Raw genomic sequence first — 21,622 nt, 5'->3', positions numbered from 1 at the left:
TAGAACGTGACCTCTGTTGTCCATTGGCTCTTGTGTAATGTACCATGATTGGTGGCCACCGTCGAATGAGAAGTTGGCTGTTGTTTACCAACTGGTGGACGTCGGCCGCGCGGCGGCAGTTACTCGCCGGTAGTGCTCGTTCCTCGTGTTGACAGTGCGGTCTGTTGGGCTGTGATTGCTGGCAGCCAGGATGGGGCAAGCCTGAGTCCATCCTCCCTGTTCATGTTGTTACGGTGTTTGAGAATTTCGATGGCCTCTCTGATATTGCGTTTCGTCATAATTGGCTGCTTGGCCAACACACACGCTTCGCTGAATTTTATTCCTTTTCCACAGTCATGGTAGTATTCTGCCACTGCAGATTTGTTGTCTTGTCCTAGACGAATATAACGCTTGCGCTCCCGAATGCGTGTTGCTATTGGCCTACCAGTCTCGCCGATGTATCCAGGACGTGCTAGGCTCCACCAAGGACAAGGTGGATGCGTTACACACTGCAGGCGTTTACAAGGTGGAATGCGAATGTGGAGAGGCACACATCTGCGAAACTGGTAAGCCAATAGCAACGCGCATTCGGGAGCATGAGCGTTATATTCGTCTAGGGCAACATAACAAATCTGCAGTGGCAGAACACTACCATGACTGCGGAAACGAAATAAAATTCAGCGAAGCGTGTGTGTTGGCCTAGCAGCCAATTATGACGAAACGCAAAATCAGAGAGGCCATTGAAATACTCAAACACCATAACAACATGAACAGGGAGGATGGACTCAGGCTTGCGCCATCCTGGCTGCCAGCAATCACAGCCCAACAGACCACACTGTCAACACGAGGCACGAGCACTACCGCCGAGTAACTGCCGCCGCGCGGCCGACGTCCACCAGTTGGTAAACAGCAGCAAACTTCTCATTCGACGGTGGCCACCAATCATGGTACGTAACACAAGAGCTAATGGACAACAGAGGTCACTTTCTCCCTCCACCGCAATAACCTATTAAAATAAAGTTCCCTCTCCTTCTTCCTTAAGTGACCAATAAACTAACTACCTTTTAAAATTATGACGTAATGGCATGCGCAGTGAACAGTAACAACAAAATACAAAGGACACTGCATAGCTAGAATGCACCATTAGACCCAGAAGAAGGCCGCTGCAATCGTGGCCGAAACGTTGGCTTTTCTATAGCAGCAGTAGTTTTACATTATGACGCGGTACCAAACCCAGAAAACTTTTATTTCGACTGACTATGGCCGCGGAAGCCTACGAAATTATATTAGCAACCTGTATGGGCAGGAAACACACAGCAACATCCGCAAACTGGAAACACTCAGGAAGAAGAAAGGGAAACTTCTCAACGATATTATCTACTTGAAGAGGTGTCGGGATCAGGACATTGTACCTAAATTTCTTCGGTTCAAATTTAACATCGACACTCACAAAGCAAGAAGCATCTACAGGTGAGCCATTAAATCTCTTCCGAAGGAGCGTATTCAGCAGGTGCGGAGAGAACTTGACTTTAACAACAAACCGTTGCTGCAAATACATCTTCTGCTATCATCTACGTAATCGCCCACCGACTGGAATAACATCGACAGAATCACTCACCTGCAAGCGTATGCAGCCAGTGCAACTGCCGCCATTCGCCAGAAGAAGAAATTTGAGCAGCTGGCTGAGACGACACGGAACACTACGCCTCGACTGGATACATCTCGAACAGTGGTGAACCTTTCTCCTCATCCCATCAGCACCGCAGCTCCAGAAGCACTAGCTAAAGGACTAAACTTTGCCGTCACACCTGAGCGGTTTCCCACGGAAGAAATTATCGAATCCATGGAAACAGCACTCCGGCACACATCTGCGATTGAAGCTGAGAAAATTAGACAGGAAACCGTTCGAGTTCTACTACGTGCCAAGCCACAGAAACACAACCTTAACAGAGAGGAAAGAGCAGCTATCAGGGAGCTGAAGAACAACGACGAAATTGTGATATTAACAGCAGACAAAGGCAATGCTACTGTCATCTTAGACACCTTGCAGTATGAATACAAGATGAAAGAATTATTAAATGATCCCACCTACAAAGAACTAAGGGCGGACCCTACGCCAAAGATAATTCGAAAGATGCAGGCCGCGATTAAGGACTCAAGAATTGACGCTGACACAGCCAAGGGTCTTATTCCCAGAATACCAGTCTCTCCTAGAATTTACGGTGTTCCAAAGATACACAAGGAAAGTTGTCCTTTGAGGCCAATAGTGAATGGGATCAATTCGCCTACTTACAATTTGGCAAAGTACCTAGCCTGCAAACTAAGACGTCTAGTTGGTAAGACGGACTCTTATGTGAAGAACTTGGCACACTTTATAGAATGCCTAAAGGGAGAAACAATTTTACCTACGGACATCATGGTCAGCTTTGACGTGAAATCACTATTTACGAACGTGCCAGTAGATGAAACTATCCACATCCTTCGGGAGCATGTCCCGCCAGACATATGCAACCTGGTTGAGTTGTGCCTGACTTCAACGTACTCCAAATGGCAAGGAAAATACTACGAGCAGACAGACGGTGTAGCAATGAGGTCTCCCCTATCTCCGCTGGCAGCCGACATATTCATGGAAGCCTTTGAAGCAACGGCCCTCAGTTCAGCTCCTTTACAACCACGTTGCTGGTTTAGATACGTGGGCGACACGTTCGCTATATTGCCTCATGGTGAAACGGAGCTACACAAGTTCCACGAATATCTGAACAGTATGCACGGGAAGATACAGTTCACGCTGGAAGTAGAAAAGAATGGTGCTATTCCATTTCTAGACGTCGAAGTGTACAGGAGAATGGAAGGCACACTGGGGCACAGAGTATATCGTAAGCCTACGCATACTGACAGGTATCTGCACGCCCAATCCTACCACCACCCAGTGCAGAAGAACTCTGTCATCCGCTCTTTGGCAATCCGTGCGCAGTGCCTTAGTGATGCTCAAAATATCACACCTGAGCTTAAAAGGTTACGCACAACGTCTTTGGTCAATGGCTACAGCCACAAGTCGATAAACACAGCCTTGTCGACGAACACAAGCAAGAAAGATAAGCAGGAAATGGACAAACAGCAGCTAACAGTACGCTTACCCTATGTGAAAAACGTTACTGACCGAATAGGCAAACACCTTTGCCGCGTTGGGGTGCAGCCTGTCTTCTATAGTGGTCGTAGGATCCAGGACGTGCTCGGCTCCACCACGGACAAGGTGGATGCATTACACACTGCAGGCGTTTACAAGGTGGAATGCGAATGTGGAGAGGCACACATCCGCGAGACTGGTAGGCCAATAGCAACGCGCATTCGGGAGCATGAGCGTTATATTCGTCTAGGGCAACATAACGAATCCGCAGTGGCAGAACACTACCATTACTGCGGAAAAGAAATAAAATTCAGCGAAGCGTGTGTGTTGGCCAAGCAGCCAATTATGATGAAACGCAATATCAGAGAGGCCATCGAAATACTCAAACACTGTAACAACATGAACAGGGAGGATGGACTCAGGCTTGCCCCATTCTGGCTGCCAGCAATCAGAGCCCAACAGACCGCACTGTCAACACGAGGAACGAGCACTACCGGCGAGTAACTGCCGCCGCGCGGCCGACGTCCACCAGTTGGTAAACAGCAGCCAACTTCTCATTCGACGGTGACCACCAATCATGGTACATAACACAAGAGCCAATGGACAACAGAGGTCACTTTCTCCCTCCACCGCAATAACCTATTAAAATAAAGTTCCCTCTCCTTCTTCCTTAATTGATCAATAAACTAACTACCTTTTAAAATTATGACGTAATGGCATGCGCAGTGAACACTAACAACAAAATATAAAGGACACTGCATAGCTAGAATGCACCATTAGACCCAGAAGAAGGCCGCTGCAATCATGGCCGAATCATTGGCTTTTCTGTAGCAGCAGTAATTTTACATTATGACGCGGTACCAAACCCAGAAAACATTTATGTCGATGATATTAGTTCATCAGAAATTTTTTCAAAAATGTCTGTAAACCACTGGCTGATACACACATCTGTGCCTTCGCCTAGGTCTCCTCTAGTCTCATCCTAAGAATAGTAAAACAGCTAAAATCATCAGACAGTGTAGATGGCATGTTGTGTAATGTTCTAAAGAAAGTAATATACTGTGTTGTGCATCCCTTAATATATTTTATAAACAATATATTATCTTAATGAGCTAAAAGTGCCTTACCGGATCTAACTCCCCCCCCCCCCCCCCTACTACCCTCTCCTTCATGGTAACCAACTCTTCCCTGACAACCTTAGTAAGGCCAATCACTTTGCCTCCTACCTCTCTGATATCTTTACCATCCCAGACGATCCCCAGTTTGATTACTTCCTCTTCCCAGATGTCCACGATCGAACTGACACCTCTGTCCCTCCCCTCGCTCCTGGTTTCCAGTACTTGGACAACATTGCACACAACAAACTCAATGCCCCCATCACTACTCAGGATATCATCACTACACTCCGTGCGAAATGCATCACCACTCCCTGTCACGATCGTGTCACCTATCGCCACCTTCGTGAAGCTCCTGCCTCCTTCCTCTCCACCCTGGCCAGGCATTATAATGTGGTCATGTCCACTGGCTACCACCCCAACCTGTGGAAAACCTCCCATATCCTGATGTTCCTTAAACCCAACAAACCGCCATCCGCTGTCTCCTCCTACTGTCCCATCAGCCTTACCTCGGTCTTCAGCAAGGTCCTGGAATCCATCCTTACCCGACGCATCCACCAGCATCTCCGCCACCACCGCCTCCTTCCCATTACCCAGTGTGGCTTTCGGCCGTCTTTCTCTACCGATGACCTTCTCCTTCACCTCACTCATCTCCTCTATGAACAGCTCAACTCCCGTCACTCCACTATCTTCCTCTCCCTTGACCTTGAACGCACCTATGACTGGGTTTGTCATTCCGGTCTCCTCTTCAAGCTCCAAACCTTCACCCTTCCTATCAACTACGTCTGTCCTCTCTTTCCCAACGTCCTACCTACGTCACCATCCATAACATGGATTCTTACACCTTTTTCCCCTCGACCGGTGTGCCCCAAGGTTCCGTCCTTTCCCCTCTTCTATACTTTTTGTATACAGCAGACATGCCGCTGTCTACACCCCCCGTCCACCTTCTCCAATACACCGATGACACCGCCTTCCTTGCGCTCACCCCCACCCTGCAACGCTCCCAACACCTTCTCCAATCCCATCTTGACCAGTTCACTGCTTGGTGCAACCAGTGGTTGCTGAAGGACAATCCTTCTAAGACCTAGGCGATCACTGTAGGCAAAACCACACCTTTCTTCCGTCTCCACGACTTCTATGTCAACATTTATGGCCATCCTATTACCCTCACCCCCACTCTTAAGTACCTTGGTGTCACCCTTGACCATCGCCTCTCCTGGACCCCCCATCTCTGGACAATCCAAGCCAAGACACGCTCACGAGTCTGTCTCCTCAAGCTCCTCTCTGGCCGCACATGAGGTCTGGGCCCCTCCACCATCCTCCACACATGTAAGTCCCTCATCCGCCCTATCCTCTGCTACGCCAGTGCCGGTTGGTCACAGCCAGTGTGCTCCCTGCCGCCGTTGGATAAGCAGCTGCCAGCAGCAAGTCGTATACTCTTAGCTCACTTACTTGTTACATAGTTTAATTCTTAATTTCTTTGCGAGTTTTTGGGCACTTGCTTTGTTTAATAAATTTCGGGCGTATTATAGTATTTGAGAGTTGTAGCATCGCATTTTAGTTCCTGAATTGTGTAAAATCTCCTTCTGCCGCCAAGCAGTGTGTCAGCAGTGCGCAAGTAGCAGCATTACTGCATTTACTAGGCAGTCTTGTATTTTAATAACTGTTTAAATTTTGTGTCGAACTGTTTGTGCTCTCTGTAGATTAGTTCAGACGTTCTTTGCACAACAGTATTTAGCATGGATAGGGACTGTGACTGCTGTGTGCATATGTGGGCTGAGTTGGCATCCCTTTGCCCGCAGCTTCAGGCAGTGTTGGCTTTGGTCACACAGCTTGAGGCTGTTGACAATGGTCATCACTGTGGGGGTCCGGATGGGGGTTTATCAGGGACGGCCAGCACGTCCCACGCATTCCCCGATCGGACTATGGCTGTGGCTGCCCGTGATACTGCCCACATTGAGACTGACCCCTCACCCGTGGTAGAGTGGGAGGTTGTCTCGAGGTGTGGCAGGGGGCGAAAGACATTCCAAAGGGCTGAACGGAAGGCCTCTCCAGTTTGTCTGACAAACCGGTTTCAGGCTCTGTCTCAGGCTGATACTGATCTCCAGCCAGACATGGCTGCTTGTCCTGTTCCAGAGGTTGCCCCTCAGTCTGCAAGATTCAGGCGGTCGCAGAGGGTGGGCTTACTGGTAGTTGGGAGCTCCAACGTCAGGCACGTAAAGGGGCCCTTTAGGGATATGGCAGCAAGACAGGGGAAGGAAACCAATGTGCACTGCGTGTGCATACCGGGGGAGTCACTCCAGATGTGGAAAGGGTCCTTCCGGATGCCATGAAGGGTACAGGGTGCACCCATCTGCAAGTGGTCGCTCATGTCAGCACCAATGATGTGTGTCACTACGGATCAGAGGAAATCCTCTCTGGCTTCCGGTGGCTATCTGATTTGGTGAAGACTGCCAGTCTCACTAGCAGGATGAAAGCAGAGCTCACCATCTGCAGCATCGTCGACAGGACTGACTGCGGACCGTTGGTACAGAGCCGAATGGAGGGTCTGTATCAGAGGCTGAGATGGTTCTGCGACCGTGTGGGCTGCAGATTCCTCGACTTGCGCCATAGGGTGGTGGGGTTTCAGGTTCCGCTGGATAGGTCAGGAGTCCACTACACACAGCAGGCGGCTACACAGGTAGCAGGGGTTGTGTGGCGTGGACTGGGCGGTTTTTTAGGTTAGATGGCCTTGGGCAAGTACAGAAAGGACAACAGCCGCAAAGGGTGCGGGGAAAAGTCAGGACATGCAAGGACCAAGCAGCAATCGGTATTGCAACTGTAAACTGTCGAAGCTGCATTGGTAAAATACCAGAACTTCAAGCGCTGATAGAAAGCACTGAAGCTGAAATCGTTATAGGTACGGAAAGCTGGCTGAAGCCAGAGATAAATTCTGCCGAAATTTTTACAAAGGCACAAAAGGTGCATGCAACTGGTGGTGGAGTGTTTGTCGCTGTTAGTAGTAGTTTATCCTGTAGTGAAGTAGAAGTGGATAGTTCCTGTGAATTATTATGGGTGGAGGTTACACTCAATAACTGAGCTAGGTTAATAATTGGCTCCTTTTACCGACCTCCCAACTCAAGCATTAGTGGCAGAACAACTGAGAGAAAATCTGGAATACATTTCACATAATTTTCTCAGCATGTTATAGTCTTAGGTGGAGATGTCAATTTACCAGATATAGACTGGGACACTCAGATGTTTAGGACGTGTGGTAGGGACAGAGCATCAAGTGACATTATACTGAGTGCACTATCCGAAAATTACCTCGAGCAATTAAACAGAGAACCGACTCATGTAAATAACAGCTTGGACTTACTGATAACAAACAGACCTGATCTTTTCGACTCTGTAAACGCAGAACAGGGAATCAGTGATCATAAGGCCGTTGCAGCATTCCTGAATATGGAAGTAAATAGGAATATAAACAAAGGGAGGAAGGTTTATCTGTTTAGCAAGAATAATAGAAGGCAGATTTCAGACTACCTAACAGATCAAAATGAAAATTTCTCTTCCGACACTGACAATGTTGAGTGTTTATGGAAAAAGTTCAAGGCAATTATAAAATGCGTTTTAGACAGGTACGTGCGGAGTAAAACTGTGAGGGATGGGAAAAATCCATTGTGGTTCAACAACAAAGTTAGGAAACTACTGCAAAAGCAAAGAGAGCTTCACTGCAAGTTTAAACGCAGCCAAAACCTCTCAGACAAACAGAAGCTACACGATGTCAAAGTTAGTGTAAGGAGGGTTATGAGTGAAACATTCAGTGGATTTGAAAGTAAAATTCTATGTACCGACTTGACAGAAAATCCTAGGATGTTCTGGTCTTGCGTTATTTCAGTAAGTGACTCGAAACAGCATATCCAGACACTCTGGGATGATGATGGCATTGAAACAGAGGATGACACGCGTAAAGCTGAAATACTAAACACCTTTTTCCAAAGCTGTTTCACAGAGGAAAACCGCACTTCAGTTCCCTCTCTAAATCCTCGTACAAACGAAAAAATGGTTGACATCGAAATAAGTGTCCAAGGAACAGAAAAGCAACTAAAATCACTAAACAGAGGAAAGTCTACTGGACCTCACGGGATACCAATTCGATTCTACACCGAGTACGTGAAAGAACTTGCCCCCCCTTCTAACAGCCGTGTACCACAAGTCTCTAGAGGAACTGAAGGTTCCAAATGATTGGAAAAGAGCATAGGTAGTCCCAGTCTTCAAGAAGGGTCGTCGAGCAGATGTGCAAAACTATAGACCTATATCTCTGACATCGATCTGTTGTAGAATATTAGAACATGTTTTTTGCTCGCGTATCATGTCATTTCTGGAAACCCAGAATGTACTCTGTAGGAATCAACATGGATTCCCGAAACAGCGATCGTGTGAGACCCAACTTGCTTTATTTGTTCATGAGACCCAGAAAATATCAGATACAGACTCCCAAGTAGATGCCATTTTCCTTGACTTCCGGAAGGCGTTCGATACAGTTCCACACTGTCGCCTGATAAACAAAGTAAGAGCCTACAGAATATCAGACCAGCTGTGTGGCTGGACTGAAGACTTTTTAGCAAACAGAACTCAACATGTTGTTCTCAATGGAGAGACGTCTACAGATGTTAAAGTAACATCTGGCGTGCCACCGGGGAGTGTTATGGGACCATTGCTTTTCACAATACATATAAATGACATAGTAGATAGTGTTGGAAGTTCCATGTGGCTTTTCGTGGATGATGCTGTAGTATACAGAGAAGTTGCAACTTTAGAAAATTGCAGTGAAATGCAGGAAGATCTGTAGCGGATAGTCACTTGGTGCAGGGAGTGGCAACTGACCCTTAACATAGACAAATGTAATGTACTGTGAATACATAGAAAGAAGGATCCTTTATTGTATGATAGCAGCTACTTCTGTAAAATATCTGGGAGTATGCGTGCGGAACGATTTGAAGTGGAATGATCAAATAAAATTAATTGTTGGTAAGGCGGCTGCCAGGTTGAGATTCATTGGGAGAGTCCTTAGAAAATGTAGTCCATCGACAAAGGAGGTGGCTTACAAGACACTCGTGCGACCTATACTTGAGTATTGCTCATCAGTGTGGGATCCGTACCAGGTCAGGTTGACAGAAGAGAGAGAGAAGATCCAAAGAAGAGCAGCGCGTTTCGTCACAGGGTTATTTTCTAAGCCTGATAGCGTTACGGAGATGATTAGCAAACTGAAGCGGCAGACTCTGCAAGAGAGGCGCTCTGCATCACAGTGTAGCTTGCTGTCCAGGTTTCGAGAGGGTGCATTTCTGGATGAGGTATCGAATATATTGGTCCCCCTACTTATACCTCCCGAGGAGATCACAAATGTAAAATTAGAGAGATTTGAGCGCGCACGGAGGCTTTCCGGGAGTCGTTCTTCCTGCAAACCATACGCGACTGGAACAGGAAAGGGAGGTAATGACAGTGGCACGTAAAGTGCCCTCCGCCACACACCGTTGAGTGGCTTGCGGAGTATAAATGTAGATGTAGATGTACGCCCACCCTGCCTGGATCTCCGCCTTTCCTACCTTTTACAAATCCCTTCAAATCCTTGAACGTCCTGCTCTCTGCCTCACCTATCGCATACGTCTCCCCTCCCCCACGCAGATCCTGTACAACCTTATTCTGTTCCCACACCTCCTCCTTTTCCTCAAATGGATGCGGATCCTCTACACCTCCTGTAAACTTGATCCCCCTCACCCGCTTTTCTCTCCCATCCTCTCCCAACCCCTTCGCTGCCGCGCCTGTATTCCCACATCCCACCTGCTCTCCATCTCTCCAGTCTCCTTACCCTCTCCCTAGGTGGCTTCCACCAGCTCCCCGTCCCTGATGATGCCTTCATCCCCTCCATCTACCCCTCCTATCAACTTTGATCCTCCCCTTCCACTTCCTGTGTTTTTTTCCTTAGGGCACCCTCTCTCTCTTCTCTCCCTCCTCCCTTCCTCCCCCAGGCTTCCCCTACCCCCCATACCTTCTTTCCTCCCCCCCCATCTCCTCTGCCACTGGCATCTCCACTCTCCCCCCTCCCCTCCCTTTGTTGCCTTTTGGTAGGTCCCCGAACTCGCAGATGTCACGTCAACATTAGCGCGCTTGAAAGTCATCTCCATCAGGTGTGTGTGTGTACTGTCGTGTTTGTGCTTCAGTGTTTTTCGCCACCCACGCTCAATCGTTCACGTGTGTTGTCTTAATCATCAGTGTTTGTGTACAGTGCTAACAGTTTCTTTGTTTTTCTTTGCGTGTGAACGGCTTCGTGTTTTATCGTTACTGCATCTACTGTTATTTGTCCACCGTTACGTTATGTGAACCATGGACCTCGTCGTTGGTGGGGAGGCTTGCGGGCCTCAGCGATACAGATAGCTGTACCGTAGGTGCAACCACAATGGAGGGGTACCTGTTGAGAGGCCAGACAAACGCGTGGTTCCTGAAGAGGGGCAGCAGCCTTTTCAGTAGTTGCAGGGGCAACAGTCTGGATGATTGACTAATCTGGCCTTGTAACACTAACCAAAATGGCCTTGCTGTGCTGTACTGTGAACGGCTGAAAGCAAGGGAAAACTACAGCCGTAATTTTTCCCGAGGAAATGCAGCTTTACTGTATGGTTAAATGATGATGGCGTCCTCTTGGGTAAAATATTCCGGAGGTAAAATAGTCTCCCATTCGGATCTCCGGGCGGGGACTACTCTGGAGGACGTCGTTATCAGGAGAAAGAAAACTGGCATTCTACGGATCGGAGCGTGGAATGTCAGTTCCCTTAATTGGGCAGGTAGGTTAGAAAATTTAAAAAGGGAAATGGATAGGTTAAAGTTAGATATAGTGGGAATTAGTGAAGTTCGGTGGCAGGAGGAACAAGAATTTTGCTCAGGTGAATACAGGGTTATAAATACAAAATCAAATAGGGTAATGCAGGAGTAGGTTTAATAATGAATAAAAAAATAGGAGTGCAGGTAAGCTACTACAAACAGCATAGTGAACGCATTATTGTGGCCAAGATCGACATGAAGCCCACACCTACTACACTAGTACAAGTTTATATGCCAACTAGCTCTGCAGATGATAGAAATTGATGAAATGTATGATGAGAAAAAAGAAATTATTCAGGTAGTGAAGGGAGACGAAAATTTAATAGTCATGGGCGACTGGAATTCGGTAGTAGGAAAAGGGAGAGAAGGAAACATAGTAGGTGAATATGGATTGGGGGAAATAAATGAAAGAGGAAGCCGTCTGGTAGAATTTTGCACAGAGCATAACTTAATCATAGCTAACACATGGTTCAAGAATCATAAAAGAAGGTTGCACACATGGAAGAATCCTGGAAATACTAGAAGGTATCAGATAGATTATATAATGGTAAGACAGAGATTTAGGAACCAGGTATTAAATTGTAAGACATTTCCAGGGGCAGATGTGGACTCTGACCACAATCTATTGGTTATGAACTGTAGACTAAAACTGAAGAAACTGCAGAAAGCTGGGAATTTAAGGAGATGGGACCTGGACAGACTGATTAAACCAGAGGTTGTACAGAGTTTCAGGGAGAGCATAAGGGAACAATTGTCACAAATGGTGGAAAGAAATACAGTAGAAGAAGAATGGGTGGCTCTGAGGGATGAAGTAGTGAAGGCAGCAGAGGATCAAGTAGGTAAAAAGACGAGGGCTAGTAGAAATCCTTGGATAACAGAAGAAATATTGAATTTAATTGATGAAAGGAGAAAATATAAAAATGTAATAAATGAAGCGGGCAAAAAGGAATACAAACGTCTCAAAAATGAGATCGACAGGAAGTGCAAAATGGCTAAGCAGGGATGGATGGCTAGAGGACAAATGTAAGGATGTAGAAGCTTATCTCACTAGGGGTAAGATAGATACTGCCTACAGGAAAATTAAAGAGACCTTTGAAGAAAAGAGAACCACTTGTATGAATATCAATAGCTCAAGTGGAAACCCAGTTCTAAGCAAAGAAGGGAAAGCAGAAAGGTGGAAGGAGTATATAGAGGGTCTATACAAGGGCGACGTACTTGAGGACAATATTCTGGAAATGGAAGAGAATGTAGATGAAGACAAAATGGGAGATACAATACTGCGTGAAGAGTTTGACAGAGCACTGAAAGACCTAGGTCGAAACAAGGCCCCGGGAGTAGACAACATTCCATTAGAACTACTGACGGCCTTGGGAGAGCTAGTCCTGACAAAACTCTACCATCTGGTGAGCAAGATGTATGAGACAGGCGAAATACCCTCAGACTTCAAGAAGAATATAATAATTCCAATGCCAAAGAAAGCAGGTGTTGACAGATGTGAAAATTACCGAACTATCAGTTTAATAAGTCACAGCTGCAAAATACTAATGCGTATTCTTTACAGACGAATGGAAAAACTGGTAGAAGCCGACCTTGAGGAAGATCAGTTTGCATTCCATAGAAATATTGGAACATGTGAGGCAATACTGACCTTACGACTTTTCTTAGAAGAAAGATTAAGGAAAGGCAAACCTATGTTTCTAGCATTTGTAGACTTAGAGAAAGCTTTTGACAAAGTTGACTGGAATACTCTCTTTCAAATTCTGAAGGTGGCAGGGGTAAAATACAGGGAGCGAAAGGCTATTTACAATTTGTACAGAAATCAGATGGCAGTTATAAGAGTTGAGGAACATGAAAACAAAATAGTGGTAGAGAAGGAGTGAGAGAGGGTTGTAGCCTATCCCTCATGTTATTCAGTCTGTATATTGAGCAAGCAGTGAAGGAAACTAAAGAAAAATTCAGAGTAGCAATTAAAATCCATGGAGAAGAAATAAAATCTTCGACGTTTACCAATGACACTGTAATTCTGTCACAGACAGAAAAGGATCTGGAAGAGCATTTGAACAAAATGGACAGTGTCTTGAAAGGAGAATGTAAGATGAACATCAGCAATAACAAAATGAGGATAATGGAATGTAGTTGAATTAAATCAGGTGATGCTGAGGGAATTAGATTAGGAAATGAGACACTTAAAGTAATAAAGGAGTTTTGCTATTTGAGGATCAAAATAACTGATGATGGTCAAAGTAGAGAGGATATAAAATGTAGACTGGCAATGGCAAGGAAAGCGTTTCTGAAGAAGAGAAATTTGTTAACATCGAGTATAGATTTAAGTGTCAGGAAGTCGTTTCTGAAAGTATTTGTATGGAGTGTGACCTTGTATGGAAGTGAAACATGGACGATAAATAGTTTGGACAGGAAGAGAATAGAAGCTTTCGAAATGTGGTGCTACAGAAGAATGCTGAAGATTAGATGGGTAGATCACATAACTAACGAGGAGACATTGCATATAATTGGAGAGAAGAGGAGTTTATGGCACAACTTGACAAGAAGAAGGGACCGATTGGTAGGACATGTTCTGAGGCATCAAGGGATCACAAATTTAGCATTGGAGGGCAGCGTGGAGGGTAAAATCGTAGAGGGAGACCAAGAGATGAATACACTAAGCAGATTCAGAGGGATGTAGGTTGCAGTAAGTACTGAGACATGAAGAAGCTTGCACAGGATAGAGTAGCATGGAGAGCTGCATCAAACCAGTCTCAGGACTGAAGACCACAACAACAACAACGTTATGTTCATTCTGTGTCTCCATTGTTTTCTCTTGTACTGCCTGTGGCTGAAGAGCGGTGTACTGTTTCGCTGCCAGCCCACCTTGTATAAGGTGTAAAATGACAATAAAGAAAAAAAAAAAACAATAAGCTCAGCCTGCCAGTCTAACCCTGCATACGTCTCAGGATATATCGTCTCACATTGGACAGTGTATTTACTTTCGTGTTTTCTTTACGAGTGGACGTGGTTGTCTTTTCTCGGTTTCTTGACTCTGTTGTCCATTCTTGTTGTTGTCGTGAGGTCCTTCATTGGTCGTGTCTGTTCTCTCCCGTTGTGTTGTTATTCGCGGGCTGCTCCGCGGGGTCCCACTGTGTTTCCGTAGCTTCAACCCTGTGACTGTTCCAGTTGCCGTTACAACAAAGTCACTGAAAAAAGTTCTTAGTACTGCCCAAGAGTCGATACCATGACGTCTGCACCTGTAGTGTGCTATTTAGCTACTGAAACTACAAATATAACAGTCCCGCATATTACTTTTGAACATATGTGGGACGCTACACTAATATGAAAGAAAAGTGTACAACACTTAAGCATGACAGCTGTAAACACACCGCTACTACAGGAAGAAATATTGGTGTTTAATGTCCCTTTGATGAGAGATGAAGAACCAGTTCCAGCTGAGGAAAGTTGAGGTTGGAAAGTAGCAGAGGTCTTACTAGAGCAACAACACCAGAAAGTGTCTTAAAAGTTTAAATGTGGTTATGTAATGGGAAATTTAGCCACCTCCCCCCCCCCCCCCCAATTGCAATAATAGTTTGCTACCACTTCACCAGTAGTGGAACAAGGGCGGCGTCATCCCCCTCTGCATTGTTGCCAAATTTATTCAAAATGGCGCCGATAGATACGGCAACTTTGTAATGACATCATGGTGGGAAGTTCAAATTTTTGTGGGAAAAGCAGGTCAATTGAGCTACCTCCGTTAACCTAACCTTTTTCCCCTTCTCCCCCATAAAATGCTGTACCTAAGAAAATTGCTGGAAAAGTTTGGCAGGAAAATAGGCCACTTGGGCTACCTCCACTAACCTAAGTCATTGGACCACCACCTCTTCCTTGGAATTGCCGGGAAAAGGACTCATCCTGCACTGGGCTGCTGGAGAGGAAAGACTGTACTTTATTTATTTTCAGTGGGAAGTTGGAACAATTTATTTAGGGATGGATTTCACGGAGTTTATTTATTACACTATTGTGTTTGGGGTCACAATACACAGCATACAGAGCTGCAAACTACATATAAATCACGGAAATAATGCAGTATATTGATGTACAGACACATTGTCAAAGTAATGCATGTAAAACGCTCTGCAGACATTCTCACTAATTATGAACAGTTGAAATAATGCTTTGCCCAGCCTACAGACCTGTTCACAAAATAATGCAACAGACACATTCACTACACATAAAATTGTCAATGCGTATATAGAACTCAGCCCACATGCTCACAACACTTAAACAGCTGAAAATAATGCAGTGCGCAGCCACTCACTGCACGTGAAATCACTTTCGAACTATTGTTAAGAAATTCTACTGCAGTATATCAGTGAATTGTTCCCTACAGAGGTCCAATGCGCTTGTGCACCAGTATGGCCTGACCTGCAAAGTGACGATGTAACCATCAGCTGATGGGCCAATTGGTGTCCATTCGGGTCCTGCAAGCATTAGGTTCTGGCATCCCTTTCATAAATGACACTTGCGAAATTCCTGTCAAAACACATATTTACCTGGCCACTGTGGCTGATGCATAGCTGCAGGTCCAGTGCCGAGCAAGAGATGTTTGCACAGCAGTTCACGTTCGCAGGTGCAGCTAGAAGATTGTCAGGGTTACACTGACATCAGGAGTCTATGTAAATAACAGCCAAATCTCCCTCTTGACGTGCTATAGAAACCTTTTGAAGTGTTTCCCAGAATAACACAGGATACATTCTTCCTAGCAATTCTAACAGGGCAGCTGATCCATTACATATCAGTCCCTGCACGTAAATCGTAAAGTGTCACAGAAACAGTTAACAGTCGCTATTGTCGTAAGAGCTTTCGTGATGTCTGAGCTTGCCTCCATGGAAATTCTTGTTCTAACAGAACCTGGTTACGAAAATAGCTCGGAATAATACCAACTGCATTCTCACTGATGGTCCCAATGGCACATCACGTGTTCCCTTCCTGGAAATCGTGACGTCCTGATTTCAACATGTGTCAGAAACAGTAAACATTCTCACTGTTAAAAGCATTCATCATGCCTATGCATGCTTTTGAAAACACTGTTAATCATAAAAGCATTCTTGTTATTTGGAAAGAGAGACAATGGTCGCATCAATCCCTTCCAGGAAATAGTGACGTTCCATAAAAGCTTCTCATTATCTACCCATCCAAATGAAGCTCTCTCACTGGTCACCTCAGTCTATATATAAATCCACAACCAACCACACCCCTCTGTGTGTGCGTGTGTTTTATTCTCCAAGATGAAGAGTGTAGCGGCAAGAGGCGTAGAGTTCTAGAGACAGGATTACCAACTGAGTAAATAAGTGGTATTTTGAGTGTAAATTTTTGTGTGTATGTTAAATTTGCTTTATTAATTCCGTCTCCTTGTTATAGTACAGCTCCAGGAATTTATCTTGGAGTGTGAGGAGAGACAGGAGGGGGCTGGACCTTGGCAGACTCTCAACGTCCAGCCATCCATGGTGGGTTCACAGCTAGCATTGCCATATGAGTATAATTTTCCTTGTAATTTGTTCTTGTATAGTAGTGATTCAAAATCTTCTTATTTCATACTTTTTTTTTCAATTTATGCATCTTGCTTTTTGTTGTTGTGAGCAAGACAAGACAAACCAATTGCCTGATGCCGATTCTGACAAGGACAGTGATATGCCTGAATGGGACAGACAAAGGGTCATTGAACCAGAGGAGGATGTAATCTGGCCCTGCTAAATGATGATGATGATGATGATGATGATGATGATGATGATGATGATGACTTCTTTGAGGTTGTGGTGGAGATTTCCGATGAAGTGTTAATGCCTTGCAGCCAGAGCGAAAAATGTAATCACTCACTCTGCTTATAACCTTGAGATCGTCAGTATTCTTTCTTTCACTGTGCCAGCAGCGGTAAGCAATGTACTTAACTATTATTTTTTTATTTCTTCTTTTACAGCAGTCCCGTCTTCGCAGCCACAACACAGTGTGGCGCACATACCAATGGTGGCTAAATCTTCTTCATCCCCAAAGCGGCACCCCGTAAGGCATGCATCACCTATAAGGATGCCGCTAGTTGCCGCGAGGGAACTGCAGCCACCGCTGCCCAAAACACCACCGCTCTGGCGTCCATGAGCCAAGCAACGAGCCACCACCCCTCAAGTTATTGGGTCAGTTCTGCAGCAGCAGCAGCAACAACAGCATTGAGAACCATCACCGCAGCCTGGCTGTTCCCATCAGTCTGACCTGGTAACACTGCAGCATCCTCCTCCATCATCATCATCATCATCATCATCATAGCAAATGGATTGGTGAATACCGACTGGCCCCTCCTCAACACCATCATCAACAGGGTGGACTCAGAATGAAAATGCGGGGCATGTCAATTGCCAGGTGGTTTCGTAAATCCACCTTGAGTGCTATACTGGCCCGGTTTTCCGAGATGGAGGTCGGAGGGTCAGCTAAAGCACTCAGCTGAATACTACACCTTGTAACGGAACATATTAAAGGCTTTACTTTAATGAAGTATGTGATACCCTCCAAATTCAACCAGTTTAACGAGTATTTATGATTATAGAAGAGTTATTGTGTATGTTAACAATGATTGCACAACATGTATCCATAAACAGTCAACCCATTAAATTATACTGAATAACTGACCCACACAAAAGTTAATATCACTTGATCACTGATACAGCAAATGTCATCATGTAAAATCACTAAGTTTATCTTAAATAATTAATATGAAGTACGAAAAATAGTAGCCAACTTAGGTATTTTGGATCTCCTTAAATAAAAATCACCCAGTGAAACCTATTTGTTCACTAGGAGCGTTTTCACTCAGTATTCACGTAATCAATCCTATTTTAGACGAAAACCAATGTAATTCTTAATGATTCATGTTACTTACTTATTTATGCAAATTAGAGAAGTCAATTGACAAACTTCTAAAAAATGGCCTTTTTGTAACAGAGAATTATTCTGTCAAGTCAACAAATCTGTCTGTCATTTTCATAACATGTTAAATTATGTCACTCGATGCAAATTAATAACTTATCTGCACAAATTATGATAACAGATGTACATGTGACTTATAAACTATATCTCTTTTTAGTAGTTCTTTGACAATGTTATAAATACAAGCAGCAAGAAGGGTCGAGGAGGCAGTCGGAATGTCACTTTGGTAAAGTGTGTTTGTGTGTTATTGTCTTAGGTGGATAAACAATGCAAAGATCATGTAAAGGAAGTACTACTTTGTGTTGTGTCATGGTCTTTGGTGGACAGTGGAATTAATATGGCCACCAGAGTAATAAATATATGAAGGTTACATATTTGTTGGTTTTGCTCGTTCTTTATCATCAAAAGCACATAAAAAACACGGACCTCATGTTTTTAACCCTAGACAACCAGATTTAGAGCCAGCATCAGCATCGAGACACAGCAGCGATCCAGCAAGCAGCAGCGATTACTACAACGCATATTAATGGCGCCAACCAAACATCAAGTGCTAACAAGCTCCGTAAACGGGAGTGAAATAGTGCGATTACAGCAATTAGCTATATCAACGACTAGGCGACCATTACAAAGGTGGGGGCTCGTCCGGGATCTTTAAGTGCATCGATGATAATAGTGCAGCGATAAATTTCGTAAGTGCTTAGCACTTCAAAAAAAAAAAAAAGTTTATTTGTGCACTGTGGCAACAGTGAAGATATGTCAAAGTGAAAAACAAAAAAACGTGTGTATGTGCGATTACGAAAAACTATCATCACAGCGCTCGGAAGATTGTCTGGATTGTCAATGGAATTCATCAATCAAGATAAAACCGTATAGATGTGAAGAAAGCCAACAAGAACACCGATCACGACATCATAGCATAGGTACATAAAGCAAGGTATTTTGTTGTTGTAAAAATTATAGTTAACATGTCTCTACCTGAGAGTGATGAGATCGTAGGAAATGTAAAAATTGAACCAGGGGATGGTGAACAATTAAATTTAACAGAGTGGCTAGCAGAGTTTGCAACTCAAATAAGCTCGCAACTTAAACAATCGAGTGAACAAGTAAGTTTGAAACTTAAAGAAAACACAGATAGACTGGATAAGTTAAGTTTGAATTTTGATCTATTAACCACTCATCTCAATTAGAAGTGAGAGGAAATTAAAACTACCCTCAGTAAGGACACTAGCGAACAGCTGATACACTTCAGAAAAGAATTTCAAATTAAAGTTGAAAGTTTAAATGAAAATATACAAGCTAACACAGACAGCATTGCTGTCATCTACAACAGAGTAGATACTGAAGTTGAAAGATTAGATCAGAGAATAGACAAAACATCAGAAAACCTTAAACAAGAATACAACCTGTATACCACTAATGTAGATACAAAAGTAGAAAAGATACACACTAAATATACACAATTGGAAGATGCATTGATGTCAAAACAAATGTTTTACAATCAAAATACAATGTATGGGCACATCCAAGTGAAATGCTTTCCTGGTGAAAATCTGCACCCTATTGACTTTATTCATCAATGTAAGGATATGTTTGTTGTAGGAATGACAGATAACATAAAAATTAAGTTAGTAAAACGGTTTCTAGAAGGGGAGGCCCTATCCTGGGCAAATGAGAATAATGATTCTTGGAATACTTTTGAAGAGTTTGAAGCTAAATTCATTTGTAAATTTTGGTCACAATCCATACAAGCCAGATTAAAGTCAGAATTTCTAAATGGACCAGTGTATAGAGGGAAAATAGGGGGAATGCAAAATTTTTGCAGAGACCAATTGAAAGAACTTGCTCATTTGAATAACTCATTTGATGTTATGACACAAATTGATGTTTTAAAAAGAAGGTTACCAGAGAGACTGCAGTGGGAATTGGTCCATGGACCAGACGATTCAATGGAAGAGTTCCTGAAATTTGTAGATAGATTAGATAGGGCCTTGGAAAGAGAAAATAACCAAAGATTTGGCTCTGACAACAACCAGTATGGGGGGTGGAACAGGAATGTAAATAGAGATTATTATGGGAGGAGAGACTTTGAAAATTCTGGAAATAATGCTCCAAATAGGGGAGATAGGAGATACGAAAATGATTTCAGAAACAATACACAGGAGGGAGGATGGGGGAGAGATAACAGGAATGATAGAAATAGGTATTGGGGAAGAGAACAAGATAGAAGGGGGTTTGTTGAAACTAGTGAACAAAACGACAACTACAAACGGACAGACCGAGGGAACCAGCCGGGAAACGGTGGACAGTCCCACGAGATGTCCGTAGTTTTGGGGCTAGACAATATTATGATAGGACAACATTTAACCGAAACTGGAAAAGGAGAGGATACAATGTAAAGAGTAAATACCATGAAAATACTGATGTTGTTAGAATGAATAAATTAGAATTTAATAAAAGGTTTTGGGATACTATGAGTAAAAGTGATACAGTTAATAAAAACAGTGTTCAAGCACAGGTAGTTAGGGAAAGTGCAGAAGTTGAAGGTATTGCAGAGTTCCATACTTGGGCTGAAAAAGATACTGGCGTTAATAACAAGTCAGACACACCACAAATAGAATCTATTTTGGGGGGTTTATTTGATAAGAAGGGGGATGCCGAAGTGTTTAATGGAGCCAAAGACTCAATTGCTGAGATTCAGGTACATAGGGGAGAAACTGAAGATGGGGTTGTTGTGGAGGAGGAGGAAGAAGTAATAGAGGGACATTTAAATAATGATCCTAAATCAAGTGATGTTATTGTTGAGAGTGTGGAGGAAGAAATAAAAGTATTTGTAGAATTGAGAAGTGATTATGTAGTAAAGGTAAGTGATGTGACAAACATGGGTAATAATGAGGTTAATTTAAGTGAAATGCAGACTAGGTAATGTGTATCTGAGGACAAGCTATTGCCTATTGGGAACTATGAAACACTAATCTATGAGAATGGTAATAATAATAATAATAATAAAGAAAATATAAAGGGATGGAATGTAAATGTGTGTTTTCAAGAAAAAGGGGAAAAGTTTTTAGAAGTTTTGTGGAACAACTATGGAAACAGTATAAACAAAGATGCCTTTTGGAAAGAATTAGCAAAGGTAAGTGCAACCTTGTATCCTACATGGTGGACAAAAATCCATAGTGGACTTTATAAAAAATGGGGTGAAAACAGTAGTTTGTTAAGTGACAACACAGTGTTAAGAGGAACAGATGAAAACAAAGGTTTATGTTTAAATGTCAATGCTTTGCAAACAGAGAGGGATGTGTCTAAGTGTAGGAAAGAGACATTAGACTTAGGAACTAAAGAAATTGAAAATGATCTATTGTTTGAAAATACTGAAATAGACAAAGATGTTGAGCTAGGTTGTCCATATGTTAAAGTAAACATTGACAAGTGGGAAGGAAGAGTGTTAGTAGACACAGGAAGTCCTGTTTCTGCCATCACTTCTAGACTTAGAGATAAGCTCAGAAATTCTCAACATTTTCCTGAGATGCCAGTTGTTGGATTAAAAGTGAAAGGAGCTACAGGCAGAGCCAGTAAGGTA

General features: G+C 43.7%; 1 long non-coding RNA gene across 1 annotated transcript in view; it reads left to right on the top strand.

Annotated features, from left to right (window-relative positions):
• LOC126419283 (uncharacterized) overlaps positions 1-16,906 on the top strand; it is a 97,066-nt gene extending 80,160 nt beyond the window's left edge. Inside the window, exons 3-4 of the long non-coding RNA XR_007575954.1 lie at positions 16,489-16,574; positions 16,712-16,906. This is a non-coding gene — a long non-coding RNA (uncharacterized LOC126419283). The remainder of the gene's footprint in view (positions 1-16,488; positions 16,575-16,711) is intronic.
• The last annotated feature ends 4,716 nt before the right edge of the window (positions 16,907-21,622 follow it).

The sequence above is a fragment of the Schistocerca serialis genome, chromosome 9 (genome assembly GCF_023864345.2).
Source record: "Schistocerca serialis cubense isolate TAMUIC-IGC-003099 chromosome 9, iqSchSeri2.2, whole genome shotgun sequence".
NCBI classification, from domain to species: domain Eukaryota; kingdom Metazoa; phylum Arthropoda; class Insecta; order Orthoptera; family Acrididae; genus Schistocerca; species Schistocerca serialis.
The sequence above is the reverse complement of the archived record's forward strand: the minus strand, read 5'-3'. Positions and strand labels throughout refer to the sequence as shown.